The sequence below is a fragment of the Nycticebus coucang genome, chromosome 1 (genome assembly GCF_027406575.1).
Source record: "Nycticebus coucang isolate mNycCou1 chromosome 1, mNycCou1.pri, whole genome shotgun sequence".
In the NCBI taxonomy this organism is placed as follows: Eukaryota; Metazoa; Chordata; class Mammalia; order Primates; family Lorisidae; genus Nycticebus; species Nycticebus coucang.
Genome location: NC_069780.1, coordinates 71,271,666 through 71,287,501, shown reverse-complemented (window position 1 = coordinate 71,287,501; position 15,836 = coordinate 71,271,666). Strand labels below are relative to the sequence as shown.

Below are 15,836 nucleotides of genomic sequence, written 5' to 3'. Positions count from 1 at the left end.
GGTCCAAAGCTTAGGAGAAGTGATAGTTGGTGCACAGTCTGATGAATACGGTGGATGGCAGAGAGCTTCCAATTCCAGCTTCTGTAGTCTGAGCAGCATTGTTTGTGTGACATGTGGTTGAGTGTTTTCTTGCAAGAGGATTGGCCTATCTCTACTGACCAATCTTGACCGCTTAATGACAAGCATCCTCATCATGTTATCTAGTTGGTTGCAGTAGACATCTGCTATAATCAATTTTCCAGGTTTCATGAAACTGTAGTGGATATAATACCAACACTGGACCACCAGACACTGCTAGCTTTTTTTGATGATTATTTGCTTTTGAACTGTGTTTCATTACTTCATCTTCATTCAACCAGTATGCCAAATGCTTGTGATTGTTGAAATGAATGCATTTTTTATCATATCATTCTGCACCAGAATCAGAAGAAAAGGAATCAGGCTTGAATCAAAGAAAGACAGGGTGAGTGAGTCTTCCAACTGATGGCTGATGCCTGTCTTTTAAGAACAAACTAATTCATTACAGGAAAATACCTAACGAATTGAAAGTTATGAATTCTGCAGGTTGTTTTGTGATCCTGGGAAATGCTAGACTAGAGCATCTTGACATGAACTCCAACTTCCTCCTAAATAAATGCTTGCTGAACTAGTGAGACTGATAAAGTATTTGGCAAAGTTCTAAACCACATCACGGCGGTCAAAGCAGTAAGACATGGGCAGGTAGATGTAGGAGGCAGGGACCTCCAGGTATATCTGGGAGGATGGCAGCCTTTGGTCCTGGTGGCAATTCTGACACACCAGCAAAGGGGAGGTGGTCATCAGAGCAGAATGGAAAGGAGGAGGGCTGGCTCTGAGCAGCTGCTGGGGGGGATGAGCACATCAGTTTTTCCCAAGCACCATTCAAACAGGAAACTGCAGTGACTTGGTGAATAACATCTCTTTGATCTCAATTTTAATTTGGGAATCTCCGTATGAAGTCATGATGTATTTTGTGTAAAAATACATATTCTCTCGCTCTTTTGAAGGAAAAGTTCTAAAAGCAGTTACTAATGTAATAGCAATGATTACTGTATGCACTCAGATGGTGGTTGCCAGATAAAATTCCCCTTAAAAGAAATCAGAAATTTTTGAACAAATAACTGGTTCTAGATCTGGAGCAAGAAATGCATAAGGTGGCTGTGGGTCATCTTGTCAAACTAGACAGCAAAGAAGCTATGTAATGCCACTGGGGTTACTTCAGAAAGACTCAGGAATGAACTTAAAGAAGCTCCTACAGGCCACAGATGGGAAAATTTGTACATTAATAGTATTCTTATGAAATAAGAATAATGATTGGAACACCCAAAATATTTAAATAAATGACTTCATGACAGTAGTTTGAAAGCATCCCTTATTGGTCACATATGGAAGATGCTAGGGCACCAACTTATTGTATTGGAAACTGGTAAATAAAAATAAAGAGGTATTTATTCTGTCTTTCTTATATAGCTATACCTCAGAGTATCCAAATAGTTTATGTAGGGAAGTTTCTCTCTATAAAATTATTTTCATTAATAAATTAAAAATGAGACCAGGTATAATGGCTCACACCTCTAATTCCAACACTCTGGGAGGCTGAGGCGGGTGGATTGCTTCAGTTCAGGAGTTTGAGACCAGCCTGAGAAGAGAAAGACCCTGATTAAACTGAAAATAGGAAAATAACTGGAAGTGGTGGCAAGCGTCTGTAATCCCAACTACTCTGGAGGCTGAGGCAAGAGGATCACTTGAGCCCAGGAATTTGAGGTTGCTGTGAGCTATGATGCCATAGCACTCTAGTCTGAGACAACAAAGTGAGACTCTGTCCCAATAAACAAATAAATAAATGAATAGGAATAAGTGAAAAGAAATGATAGAATCAGAATAGTACTATAATGTAATTTTTAATGAAATAATAGGTCTAGGTGATGATCATCAATGTTTTCTTGTCACAAAAAAATGAGATGACCAGAAGTATAATACTCCTGGGAAGTATTCTTGCCAAAAAATGGAACCCCAATTGGTCAAGTCTTTAGATCTAAATTACCAACACACAGGAGATGTAGTAGGAAAAAGAAGAGGTGAAATGACACAGTGGGATGCAATCAGCAAGATCCAGAATGTGAAAAGTTCTACAGGACCCGGTTTCTTTAGTAAATAAATACCAAAATAAAAATAATTAATTTAAAAAAATTAGGTGGGAGGAGAGAACCTGTAGGTTGAAAGACCCTTGAAATGGACAAAGAGACAGGGAGACAAAGGGACTCTCTGGCCACTGACTGCATTAGTATACAAGGGCCTCATTTAGATCCTGCTTCAGCCAAACAAAAGAGGGAAAGGCAAAAAAGTTATGATGTAATTGGGAAAATTTGAACATTGATTGGAAATGTAATGAGTTTATGAAATTGTTAATTTTCTTTGTTGCGATAACGATATTGTGATTTTTTTCAAAATAGCTCTTTTCTTTTGGAGAGGCATACTGAAATAATTGCTAATAAAACAATATGACGTCCACTATTTGTTTTAGAAATAATACAAGTTAGTTGGTCGTAGGGTCGGGTGGAGATATAAGTAAAATGAGATTGTCTATGAATTGAGCACCGGTGGCACCTCTATAGGAAACCACTGTACAACTTTCTCTACTCTCTTTTGTGCTTGAAATTTTATGTAATAAAAAGTAACAAACAAAAACCCTGGTCTCTCATTACACTGCACTCTCCCAGTTCTCTCCTACTTCTATTTCCTCTTTCTCTTTCATGTCCTTCTTTGACTATCCCGTAGAATTTGGTTTCATTCTTAGCTCCCCTCTCTTCTCACTCGGCCCTTTAAGCAATCTCTTGGGTGTAACAGCCACTTATCTCTTTGCCAGTGGGTTCCAAGTTGGTATCTCTGGTCCAGAGCTCTTGTTTCCTGAGCTGTAGAGTCTTACATTCATTCTCCAATGAATTTCTTCTCCTGGATAGCCCTCACTTCCTTTAAACTCAGCATATCCAAAACTTAGCAGTGTCTTTACTCCAAACCTGCCCCCTGTCCTTTAGTACCTGCCACTGATCACAGTATCACTCAGAGTCATCTAAGCTGGAAACTCAGGAGTCAGTCTTGAAGTTTCTTCTCTCTCATCTGTGGCATAATCAGGTAGCATTGATTTTTATCTGATTTTTACTACAAGTTAGGTGCTAATCCAGGTGCCGGAAATACAGAACTAGTTAAATGGACACCCCGCCCTGCTCTCATATAGCTTATATCCCAGTTCTAGATTTCACTTGAAACACTCCTTTTCTCTCTTCTAAATTACTGACATAGCCTCCTAAGTGGTCTCCAGTCTTGTCCCCTTCGAATTTATTCCCCGGGGCCCCTGAAGCAGCAGCTGCATCTGGAACTGGCTGAAAATGCAAATTCTTAGACCCCACCCAGATCTACTGAAGGGGAAGCTCCAGAAGAGGGGCCCAGAGATTTGTTTCAAAAGTCCCTGAAATGATTCCGATGCATGCATGAAAGTTTGATATTCACTGCTCTAACAAATCCAACAGAGCAATCTGTCTAAAATGCAAGCCTAACGGTTTAAGTTCCCAGGGTAAAACCTGTCTGCAGTTTCTCCCTGAAAACAGGAAAAAGTGCAAGCGACATGGAAAGGTACATAGAATCCTTGTGAGCTGGCTCCTTTCCACCCCTTTTCAACCATCAACTTAATGCCTGCTCATCTTTGGGGGCTTAATTCTGACCTGACTTCTTTTAGGAAGATTTACCTCATTGTTATTTCCACACAGTCAAAAGCCCTACCACAGTATTTTTATAATGTGTGTGTGTGTGTGTGTGTGTGTGTTTGCATGGCCATCGTGGTGTATAGCACATGTGAGCACAGGAATGTTTCAGTGGCTTTGGAGTGAGATTAGCCATGAGAAGTTGGCAAGAAACTCACACTCATTGCTTTTTCATCTATAAAAATGGATTATAAATAGTCTACAGCATTAGTTAGACGTCAAGCCTCCCCGACAATGTAGCTCTCAGAATTAGAGAGAGAACAGCAGAAACCATCCTTTCCCACATTCTCTGGTACTTCCTGGACACATATTACTCAACACCAGCTAACGCACAAAAGGAGGAAAACGGAATCTGGAATAAGTCTTAAGGTGTCACCTCCTTTGCCTGTCATCTCTAATGTGCCAGAATATTTGGCATCATGCCCCAGAAAGAGAGATTTACTTCCACTCCTTAAATCTGTTTCTTCTAGGTAGGAACACCCACCGGCAAGGAAATGCTCTCTGACTCAGTTTAGCCTTCCACCACACAAGCTTTCTCCCCGGTGCATTTGTATCAAGGTGTTCCTTCCTTTTTCCAATCTTCTCCCTCCCTAGTGGTGTTTTCACTGGGTAGACACTAGTCCTCATCCATCTCCAAACTTACTTTGTAGTATTTGGATACTCTTATGTCTGTTAGTTCACTAGATTTATTTGCTTGTTCAATAAATATTTACCGAGCATCCACCAGGCCCTGTTGCAGGGTCAATCAGCAATGCAGAAGTCTTGCTTTCCTGGACCTGACATCCTAGTGGCTCCGGCAGATATCCGGTGGGATGGCTTCAAACAGGTGGCAGGCTAGGGTGCGGGGAAGAAGCGTAGAGAAATGGACCAGCACACACAGACTTCCTCTTTGTGAGTTCTCACTCCCATCCTTTGGCTCCACCTCTCTCTTTGATGGTGTGCTCTGCTTCTCATAGCCCCAGAATGATGCACAGAGCTGCAGGTGTTGTGGGAATACATTTCAGAAATTTTAAGAAAGGCCATCAGGGAAATGACTCACCTTGCAGAAATTCACATTAAGGGTGTACCTGCAACGGTCCACTTTACTAGCTTAGAATACAAACCCAAGGGCCTCGTTTTTGCTTATCCAATGTATTGCTGAGCACTCGGCACCAGGAAGTCCATTTATTTCCCAGGCCTTCCCCAACCACCCTCCTTGGGTATGATCACTAATGACATAGTTCCAAGGAGACCAGCCCTGCTGCAAAAAGCCAGGAACAGAGAGAAAGTCGGGAAGTATGACCAGTCTGCTAATGCCTTTAACTACGTGACTTTGAAGATGAGTCTCACAAATTCTGGTATCAGGACATTTGTTCATGGTCACTGTGATACTTTTATTGATTCAGGTCTTTTATTCCCCATCACCCCCTGAAGCATCTCATCTGAGCTCTGAGGCCACATCTGTTTTAGATCGCATTCACACACCCAGACACTTCACTCCCATTGCTTAGCACCTGTGCCAAGAGGGCCACAGCTAGAACAGATCTCAGCCCCAGCCTCCTGTCATGTTGGAATGGGTGAGCCTTCTCCATAAGGCCTGATTCCATCTGCTTTAGCTTCTTTTCCTGCCATTGGACCACGTTGGCACATCCCAACAGAAATTTCTTCTGTCTCATACCAAGGAAAGAGGCAACAAACACATCCCCATTTCGCACACTTATGCTCACACCTACACACAAACTTTCACACCTACAACACTAACTTTTCACGAAGAAAGGTATGCTTCTAAGACTGTGGATGTTGAGTGAGACCAATCGTTATCCAGGGCTTGATCGTAACCTCCCTGTTACCTGGTGGTTTTATTGAACACTACCATTTCAATAACTGAGGAAAACATAAACGAGAACATTTTGCATGTCATTTATGGTGTTTTTTGGGGAGTACAGTGTTGAGCAAATGCGAAGCAATGATAATGACAACATTCCAGACTCGGGTGGCAGAGCACCAACTCGAAGGCTCAGCTATGTTCCCTCCTCCTTCAAACCCCTCACTGTCTCCTACGTTCAGCAACAGTACATGAACTGCAGAATTAAGTATAAAAGCTTTAGCCAGGCGTTCAAAGTCGTCGGCAGTCTAGGCCTCACCCATCTGTTCTTCTTAATTTACTACTATCTTTCTGGCTAAGTTCAGAGCTTTGACTATATTTGTTTATTCAGCATTTTATGAATTTACCATGCATATTTTTAAAGATAAACCTTAATTTGGCATGAGTTTTAGACCTACAGAAAGATGCAAAGTTGGTACAGAGAGTTCCTATATATATGTATATATATACATATATGTGTATATACTCCTTACTCAGGTTTTCCTAATGTTAACTTCTTATATTATCACGATACATTTGTCAAAATTAAGAAAACAATATCAGTATAAAATACCAGTTTTCATACCAATGTCCTTTGGCTGTTCAAAGATCCAATTCATGGTACTATATTATATTCAGACCATGCATCTTTTTTGTTTCTTATCTCTCTTCATCACATTCCCCTTCCCCAACCCTGGATGCCTTTTCCTTTCCTGACCTGTTTTTTTTTTTTTTGCAGTTTTTTTGGCCAGAGCTGGGCTTGAACCTGCCACCCCCAGTATATGGGGCCAGCGCCCTACTCCTTTGAGCCACAGGCACCGCCCCTTGACCTGTTCTTTAAGGTCCATTCATGGCATATCTCTGCAATGTCTTTCCTAATTGCTCCTGTCCTCAGTGATTTTTCTAATCGTCAAATTGCAGAACCACTACTTTCTGGATCACACATTTGGAAATTTGGAATGTGGTATACACTGACGTGCATATTATGTATCTTTTTAAATGGTGTTTGGCAATTAGCCATTAAGGAGAGGACAATGTCTCATGTTATATGTGCAAGCATTGTGTGCTAGACATATTAATTGAATTATTAGAGGCCCAAGCCCACTACTTTTACATTTTATAATATAATAAACATAGGGCGGCACCTGTGGCTCAGTTGGTAAGGCGCCGGCCCCATATACCGAGGGTGGCAGGTTCAAACCCGGCCCCGGCTGAACTGCAAACCAAAAAATAGCTGGGCGTTGTGGTGGGCGCCTGTAGTCCCAGCTACTCGGGAGGCTGAGGCAAGAGAATCCCTTAAGCCCAGGAGTTGGAGGCTGCTGTGAGCTGTGTGATGCCATGGCACTCTACCGAGAGCCATAAAGTGAGACTCTGTCTCTACAAAAAACAAAAAAACAAAATATAATAAACATAATGTAACTTGACAAGTAATAACAACAGCTAATATTTTTTGAGTGCCTACCATATGCTAGGTATCTTAAACGCTTTCCACATAGCATTACAGTTAATTCTCATGAAATTTTATGCGACAGGGACTATAGTTAGTCCCATTTAAGAGTGCGTCTTTTTCCCAAACTACACGTGAAGAAAGCACTCATCCAGAGCACGGATGTTCCTAACCACTTTTCTAGGAAGCACTTTTTGTCTCAGCAGAGATTTCAGATGAGGGGCCAGGGCTCAGTGTCTCCTCTCCATTCCCATCCAGGCTTTCTTTAACTCCTAACAGCTGGTTTCCCCAATAGACCACACCATTGACACCATTCTTAAAAGTTACAAATTACCCTTGGGAGGCTGAGGCAGGAGAATTGCCTAAGCCCAGGAGTTGGAGGTTGCTGTGAGCTGTGTGACGCCACGGCACTCTACCGAGGGCAATAAAGTGAAACTCTGTCTCTACAAAAAAAAAAAAAAAAAAAAAGTTACAAATTACCTTCCTCTTACCAGTTCCAGTGGCTTTTTTTTTTTTGCAGTTTTTGGCCAGGGCTGGGTTTGAACCCGCCACCTCCGGTATATGGGGCAGTCGCCCCACTCCTTGAGCCACAGGCACTGCCTTCCAGTGGCCTTTTGATTTGTCCCATGATGTTTTCACTTTGTACCCTGGGTTGGGACTTAGAAGCTATTTTGCACTGTGCTCTGCCTATCTCTCTACTTTCTGAAGGCTTGGGCTTTGTACCTCTGCGTCCAGCACTAAAACTTTGACATTATAGAGCACAACACCAAGCATTTATTTCTTCCTCTTTGAGCCAATATTCTGAAAGTCATTTTTAAATTACAACAGAAGTTTAGGCACATTAAGGAACTCTAAAGTACCGTGCTTGCTTCAGCAGAATGTACACTAACATTGGAATGATGCAGAGAACAGGAGCATGGCCCTCTGAGCAAGGGTGACATGCAGATTGTGAAGTGCATCATATTTTTAAAAATTTCTTACATATAAACGGAGTAATGTGTAGGAGTATCTCTTTCAATGTTTCCTTCCTATTCTTCAAAGATGAATTGTTTAAAATTTTGACCTTGACTTGTATTGTTAAAAGTTATGCATATTTTTAATTATAAAAGCACAGACTTGTGATTTTTAAAAACTTAAAACTTTCCAATTATACAGAAGAATAAATACAAAACGAAACTCTCTCTAAGTCCTACTTTTCAGAGGAAACCACTCGTGAAAGTCGACTGTTGTGGAACATCCAGGAGTCCTCTTGGTGCATAAGCTTTTCATGTTTTGTTTCTGGCAGGAATAGAATCCTGGCGCACTCCCATCCTGACGGCCTCCAGGTGGTCCCAGACTTGGCTGCCTTTCCCACTGTCACCAATTCTTTTTTTCTCATTTTAACCAATCTCACTTTCTCCCTTTCCTGGGAACTAATCAATCTTTTCCTTTTTCTTTTTTTTCTTCAGGTTTTCTCTTTCTCTGAGCAGCAAGTTTATCTGGCTTTTCTGTTCTCTCTCGGAATATGTTCATTCTTGGCGAGTTTATTCATTCTCTGGATTGCCCACCCTTCTCTCTCATTCTGTTCTCCTACTGACATACTCTTCTTTGGGGGGTTTGTTAACCCAAACGCACTGCATCTGACTCACATCCACCACTCTGATAAAATCACATTTGAAGGCTCCTGGGACATCATAGAACTTCTCTTCACCCCCTTTCCTATGGGCTTCTAAGTATCCCTAATGCTCCTACCTTTTAGAAGCACTCTGTTCAGGTCTTCAGAGATGTTGTGAAATCCTAGTGCTTATTCTACCTTTAACATTGGTGCCTCCCCTGCCCTATTGCTGCCCAGTGGGGTGTCCAGTTCTCCCTCTTTCTGTGTAAATCTTCCTTCCCATCCCAAATTCCTACAGCTCCCATAACCTCAAACATCTCCTTCAAACGCCAGTTCCACATTTCCGACTATCTGCTGGTCATGTTCACAATTTTACTTGAGTGTTAACATGTCAAAATTTAAACCACTCCCTCTTCCTGACTCCCTGACTTCTGTTAATGGGACTGCCGCTCTTTTGGTCAACCAGATAACATATCAGTGGTTTTCTGTCTAGACCCCCTTGGGTCCCACCATTTGTTTCTCTCTTGAATTCCATTGCCGCGTCTGTTTGCCTCTTTCTCCCATCTAGTCCCATCCTTTCCCTGCTTCTCAGTGGCACTTTAATAGCCTTCAGATCGTTTTATCTTCACCCCAGACTTCATTGTCTAGGTTCCATAGATCACCAGGTTAAGTCTTCTCTGAAGATTGACTCTCTAATCATGACACTTCCCTGCTCAAAACTCTTCCGTGACAAGCCACTGCCTGTGAGTAAAAAACAGATTCTTCAACATGATTTTGGAAATCCTCTATAACAGCAGTTCTCAAACGTTTCTGTTTTTGGATCCCTTTTCACTCTTAAAAGTTATTGAGGAGCCCAAGGAGTTTTTATTTGTATGGACCATACCTATCACTATTTAAAAGTCTTGACTGCATTAAAGTCGAGACTGAGGACACTTTGAAAATATGTATTTATATATTTTAAAATAACATGAACAAACCCATTATATGTTAATATAAATACCGTCCTTTCTGAAAGAATAATTTACCTTTCAAAACACAAAAATCAGTGAGGAGAGTAGCACTGTTCGACATTTTTGCAAGTCTCTTTAATGCCTGACTCAGATCTGCTTCTGAAATCAGTCTATTATGCGTGAATCACACTATGCAGCCTCTGGAAAATTGCATTGTATATTTACAAGAGAAGGAAAGTGAAAGGCAAGTGATGTCTTAGTATTACTGGGGGAATAGTTTTGACCTCATGGACCTTTGAAAGCATCCCAAGCCCCCAGACCACACCCTGAGAACCACCACTATGTCCTTCTCCCTCATCGTCCAAACCTCATCCTCCAGTAAGCCAGACTGTTATCACCTGAGCATATCGGCATTCTCATCTCTAGTCCCTGAAGTAAGTATCTCAATCAAACGATTTTGTATGTACATTGGGAGCCTTATATGGTTGGCTCAGGGTAAAAGGAAAAATAAAAAACAACAAGATTTTTCCTCTGATTTACTATGAATCACTCTAAACTGGAAATCAGGGAACTTAAGTGCTAGTGACAATTCTGTAACTAACACTTTGTGTCACCTTGGACAAGTCACTTAACATCTTGGTCCTCAGTTCTTGCATGTCTAAGCAGAGGAAATTAGATGAGGTGATCTCTGGGAGTTGTTCCAGGTCTGAAATCACAGAACTGGAGTTAAAGCACCTGAAGTCTATTCTGAGGAAGCAGAGATTCCTGTCACTTCCAATCTTGTGTATACGTCTCTCTCTTTCTGAGTTAACCACAATTGCTGTCTTTTTGTGAGTGCATAAAAAAATCAGATTCTTTGTGTTTGCAGTTTCCAGTGACCGTCCTGAGGAGCTTCATAAAAGAATCCACTGGACCTTTGTTGAGTTGCTGGAGTTGGTAATTGAATTAGGAATAAATCTCTAATACTTCACAACTTAAAAGTATTTTTAAAATTTTATGAAATTTACAATATTTTGGACCATTTTAAAAAATTCCTTTTGTGTTCTCCTTTTTCTCTTTTTTAGAAACTCCAATTATACATTATCACATACTCAATAATGCACAGTAGTGTTTTGTGTTTTTTTCTCTGTGTTTCATTTTAAATACTTTCCACTGCTATGTTTTCAAGTGTACTCACCTTTTTTTTTCCACAGTGTCAATACTTCTGCTGATCTCATTGAGTGTATTTGTTATTTCATACTGAGTGTGTTTTTCATTTCCACCATTGCATTTTTCACCTCTGCCAATTGTATTTGGGTCATTTAAAAAAGTCTCCTTCATATATCTTCTTAACAAGCTCCTATTTCCCTCTTCCTTCTAGGACATATGGAGTCTATCTGCAGTGGCTGCTTTAACATCTTTGCTATCTATTTTTATAATTCAATTCATGGGGTCAATTCTTATTGACTGATTTTCTTCTCATTATAGATCATATTTCTTCTTTTTTGACATATTTTTCTGTTTTATATGCCTGCAATTTTGACTGGATGCCAGACAGTATGAATTTCATAGTTTCTTTATTCCTTTAAATGTTCCCAATACTTTGTTCTGGGATGCAGGTAAGCTACTTGCAAACAGTGTTATCCTTTCAAAACTTGCCTTTAAGCTTGTTTAGGTGGGAATAGAGCAGCCTTCAGTCTAGGACAAACTTGGCCCCGTTACTGAAGCAGTGCCTGTCTGAGTACTCTGTTGCCCTGTATAGTACAGATTTTTCCGTTCTGACTGCAGTAGCCCCGTGTGATCTCTGGGGATCATTCCACCTGTTCCTTTCTGGCTCTCAGCATATGCATGCACTAATCAATAATTAGCTGAAGATGCAAGGGGAACCCTCTGCTGCTATCTAGAGCATTCTCTGTGCAGCTTTCTCTTCTCTCTCCCGCAATCTTTCTGGTATTTGGTCCTACAAATTCTAGCCTCCTTGACCTCCCTGAATTGTTAGCTCTGTCTTCTTAACTCTGGGAGCCATGAGGCTCTTTTGGGTTTCTTCTCTCTGCACTGTAGCCTGGAAACTTTCTTTAGGGACGATTCTGGGGATTACTTTATTAGTTTCCATTCTGTTAGGGATTGCTATGCTGTGCTGCCTGATGTTCTATGACCAGAAAACTATTGTTTCATGTCTTACATCGACTTTCAGTGAAGTTTAAAATTTTTCTCGTTCACAATTACTCTTTGATCAATCTGGAATAGATCTTCCTTTTCAGTGCTTTATAGGAGGTGTTATAGACTGAATTGTGTTCCCCCAAAATGTGTAGGTTGAGGCCCTAACTGTATTTGGAGACAGGGTCTTTAAAGGAAGTAACTCAATGTGACTGTATTTGGAGACAGGGTCTTTAAAAGGAAGTAACTAGGTTAAAGAAGGTAATTAGGGTGGGGTTTGATCCAGTAGGACTTGAGCCTTAGAAGAAGAGAGAGAGAGAGAGAGACCAGGGACAGGTGTGTACAGAGGAAAGTCCTTGTAAGGATTCAGGAAAAGCCATCTGCAAGCCCTGGAGGGAAGCCTCACCAGAAACCAACTCTGCCAGGATCTTGATCTTGGACTTCCAGCCTCCAAAACTGTGAGAAAATAAATACCTGTTGTTTAAGCCACTCAGTCTACGGTGTTTTGTTACGGTAGCTCTAGAAGACTTATACAGAGGGGACCCAAATTCATTCATAGACAACCAGTTACCCTCACTTGTTTACTGACTGTCTCATCTTTTCCACACAGAACTATAATTTAACCTCTAGCATATATTGAGTGTCTGATTTGTGAGCTTTCTATTCTGTCCCACTGATCAATTTGTCTATTTATGCACCAAGATAATACTATCTTAGTAATTAGAATTCTAAAATATTTTAACATTTAGTAGGCAAGTACATCTACCTTCAGCCTCTTCATCAGGAGCATCGGTGATTCCTGGAACATTCCTTTTCTGGAATAGTTTAGAATCATTTTGTCAAGTTCTACCAAAGCACTGCTGGGATTTTAATTATGCTTAATTGAATAGCTTAATTTGGGGAGTATTGATGTATTTATAGTATTGAGTCTTCCTTTTCACGAATATGGTATCTTTCTCTACTAAGTTCTTCTTTAAAATATTTTAATAACATTTGAAGTTTATCCATAAGGTCTGACGTGTTTTTGTGAGATTTGTACATTTTTGTTGTTGTAATTGTAAAGGGATACTTTGAGTCCATTTGCTCTTTGTGGTTGGCACACATAAATGAACTGATTTGTATGTATTTCTTTTTTGGCCAGCCAGCCACTTTGCTAAACTCATAATTCCAATAATTTTTCTTTTGATTAATTTGTGAAAAGTGACTGTTTTTCTTCCTTCCTTTCCAATACCCATATCTATTATTTCTTTCTCTTGACTTATAATAGTGGCTTTGGATATCTAGTGCAACGCTGAGTAGAAGTGAATGTTTTTCTGATGTTCCTGATTTTTTGTTTTGTTTGTTTGTTTCACTACTATGTTGCCCGGGCTGGGATGAACACCTAGGCTAAAGCAGTCCTCCTGCCTCAGCTTCCCTGGTAGCTGGGCCTATAGGCACACACCACCATGCCTGGTGAAAATAATATTTTTATAAATATTTGTAGTTATTTATCGAGGTAATGAATTTTTCTTCTGTTTCTAATTTAATAGGTTTTTTAAAATAAAAAAATGAGTGACATATGCAAAAAGTTACCTTACATCTGTTGAAATGATCACATGGTTTTTCTCCTTTCATATATTCATGTAGTAAAAGACACTTATGGATTTTCTTAAGCTACTCTTGCATTCTTGGGATATACATACAACTCAGTAATGGTTCTGCACATACTAGATTCAGTTTGCTTATTTTTATTTAGAATTTTTATACTGTGTTCCTTAGATCTACCTATAATTTTCTTTTCTTGTGCTATTCTTTTTCAGTTTTAGTATTAAAGTGAAATTGCCTCATAAAATACCTTCCTGATTTTGTAGTTTATCTTTGTCACTTTCATATTTTAGTAGTTTTCTTCTGCTGTTTTCACAATTCTGTGTAACCTTGTATATGATTAGAATTATTTATTTCATAAATTTGGTAAAATTTGCATATATAATAGGGACATATTTCTTTTTGAATTGGTTTTGGGATATTCTATTTTTGTAATAACTTGTGCATTTTGTGTTTATTTTCAAATTTAAATTGGCATAAGCTTGCTTATAGTGCTCTTTAATATAACCATGAACCTTTTCAATCCTACTATAGTTCATTTGGGGTTGCTGTCTCTCTTCCTTGAATTATCTTACCAGAGATTGATTTTTAAAAAAAATATTTTCAAAGAACCAAATGTGATTTTTTTTTTTTACTCTTCTCTTTTATAATTATTTTCTGATTTGTTGGTTTCTGCTGTTTATTATCTCCTTTTTACAGAATTTTGTTTTATCTACAAAACTCCCTGAAGGTGCCATGTTCATCCCATTCCACTGGTTTTAGGTCCAAGTTTTGATATTCGATACAATTCATTTCTAAGAGTTTTAAAATTTAACTTTGCCTTTTCTTTAAACTGTGATTTAGTAGTCTATTTTTAATATCTAAGTGTGCGTGGATTTTATTTACCTTTTTGCTATTGATATTGTCTTAAATATTTAGATTGCTGTCCAATTTGGGAAAACCTCCATCCAGATTCTTTAATGTATGGGCCGTAAGATTTCAGGGCATGCCAAGATTTCTAGTGCAGGACTAATTTTAAACAGTCTTTGAATTAACGACATTCAACAACTACCTTGTAATAGAAGACTGATGTAGTTGTTTAGAAGAACATTATGAATTTTATGTTATGTTGGGTGACATGAGAATTTTGTCAAATCAAGAAGGAGTTCATATTTTTTCTTAATGAATCTGTATGCAATAATCTTTTCATTAATTGTATTACCAAACAATCCAAGAACCTATTTATTACATCTGTTTGAAATGGATCTATTTTTCTTAATGAATTACAGCTTTTGGTATGACCTGAAAATTTTGTTGCAATTTGGCTTATGTCAAAATAATTTCTATTGATTTTATAATTCTTTATCACTTTCATATTTTAATGGAGTTTTCTGCTGTTGAATATGTAAATTTAAAGATGACAAAAGAAAACACCCTTCCTATACATCCAAATCAGGCATTTGTTACATTCTGGAACATCTGTGCAGATTACAGTTAAAATGGAATAATTGGCTGTATTAGTTTTTTGAATAAACATTTTACATCTCATTGAGATTTAGAATTTTCAAATCTTTGAAAATATAGGTTAGAAGCCTTAAAATGCAAGGTTTAAACAGCCTTACAGGGTACAGACCATCTGGATACATTGAGTGTCTTTAAAGAAAAACCTGAGTTGGCATATGTGTTAGTTTTCTAGGACTTCCATAGCAAAATGTCACACACTTCGTGGCTTAAACAACAGAAATTTATTTCTCAGAGTTGTGGAGGCTGGAGGTCTAAACCAAGGTGTCCACAGTATGATCCCCCTGAGGCCTCTCTCCTTGGCTTGCAGCTGGTCACTTTCTACATGGACACCCTTCTGCGTCCTCACATGGTCCTTCCTCTAGAATGATCCTTCCTCAGGATGTGTGATCATCCCTGGTGTCTCTTTTTGTGACCTAATCTCGTTGTCTTATAAGGAAGCCAGTTAGATCAGGTTGAAGCCCAGGCTAACAGCCTCATTTTAATTTGATCACCTCTTAAAGACCTTATCTCCAAATACAGTCACAGGGGTTAGGACTTCAATATATGAATTTGGGGGACACAATTCAGCCTTAAACAGCTTACATATTTCAGAAAGTCCATGTATGGGACAAATCAGAAAGACATGTAACTTTTGTGAAACACTAATGAAATTAAAGGAAGGAGCCTTACCTGGTACCTACACCAAGTTATTAATGTTTAAAAATCATGCTTGCCCTCCTTTGTTCCACTTTCACGACAATCTTGTCCTAAGAGTGACAATGACTGTGGTTCAATGGCAGGTTACAATTGTCCAGGACTTCACTTTGTTAAGTAACAGAGAGATGATTTTTAGCTAGCAAAAAAGTTGAAAATAGTTCCTAGGGTTTTCCCTTATGACGGTATCACACAATAATTGGCATCTGATCCGTCCTCGTCACATCTGATGTGGCATCCCAAAAGGGGAAACGTATTTGTGTTTGGGCTAGTTTACTTCATTTGCTATTTCATTTTGTACATGTTTTCA

General features: G+C 39.2%; 1 non-coding gene across 1 annotated transcript; it reads left to right on the top strand.

Moving 5' to 3' along the window:
- The first annotated feature begins 7,927 nt into the window (after window positions 1–7,927).
- On the top strand, window positions 7,928–8,034 carry LOC128592733 (U6 spliceosomal RNA). Its single transcript, XR_008381997.1, has one exon. It is a non-coding gene; the product is annotated as a U6 spliceosomal RNA (small nuclear RNA).
- The last annotated feature ends 7,802 nt before the right edge of the window (window positions 8,035–15,836 follow it).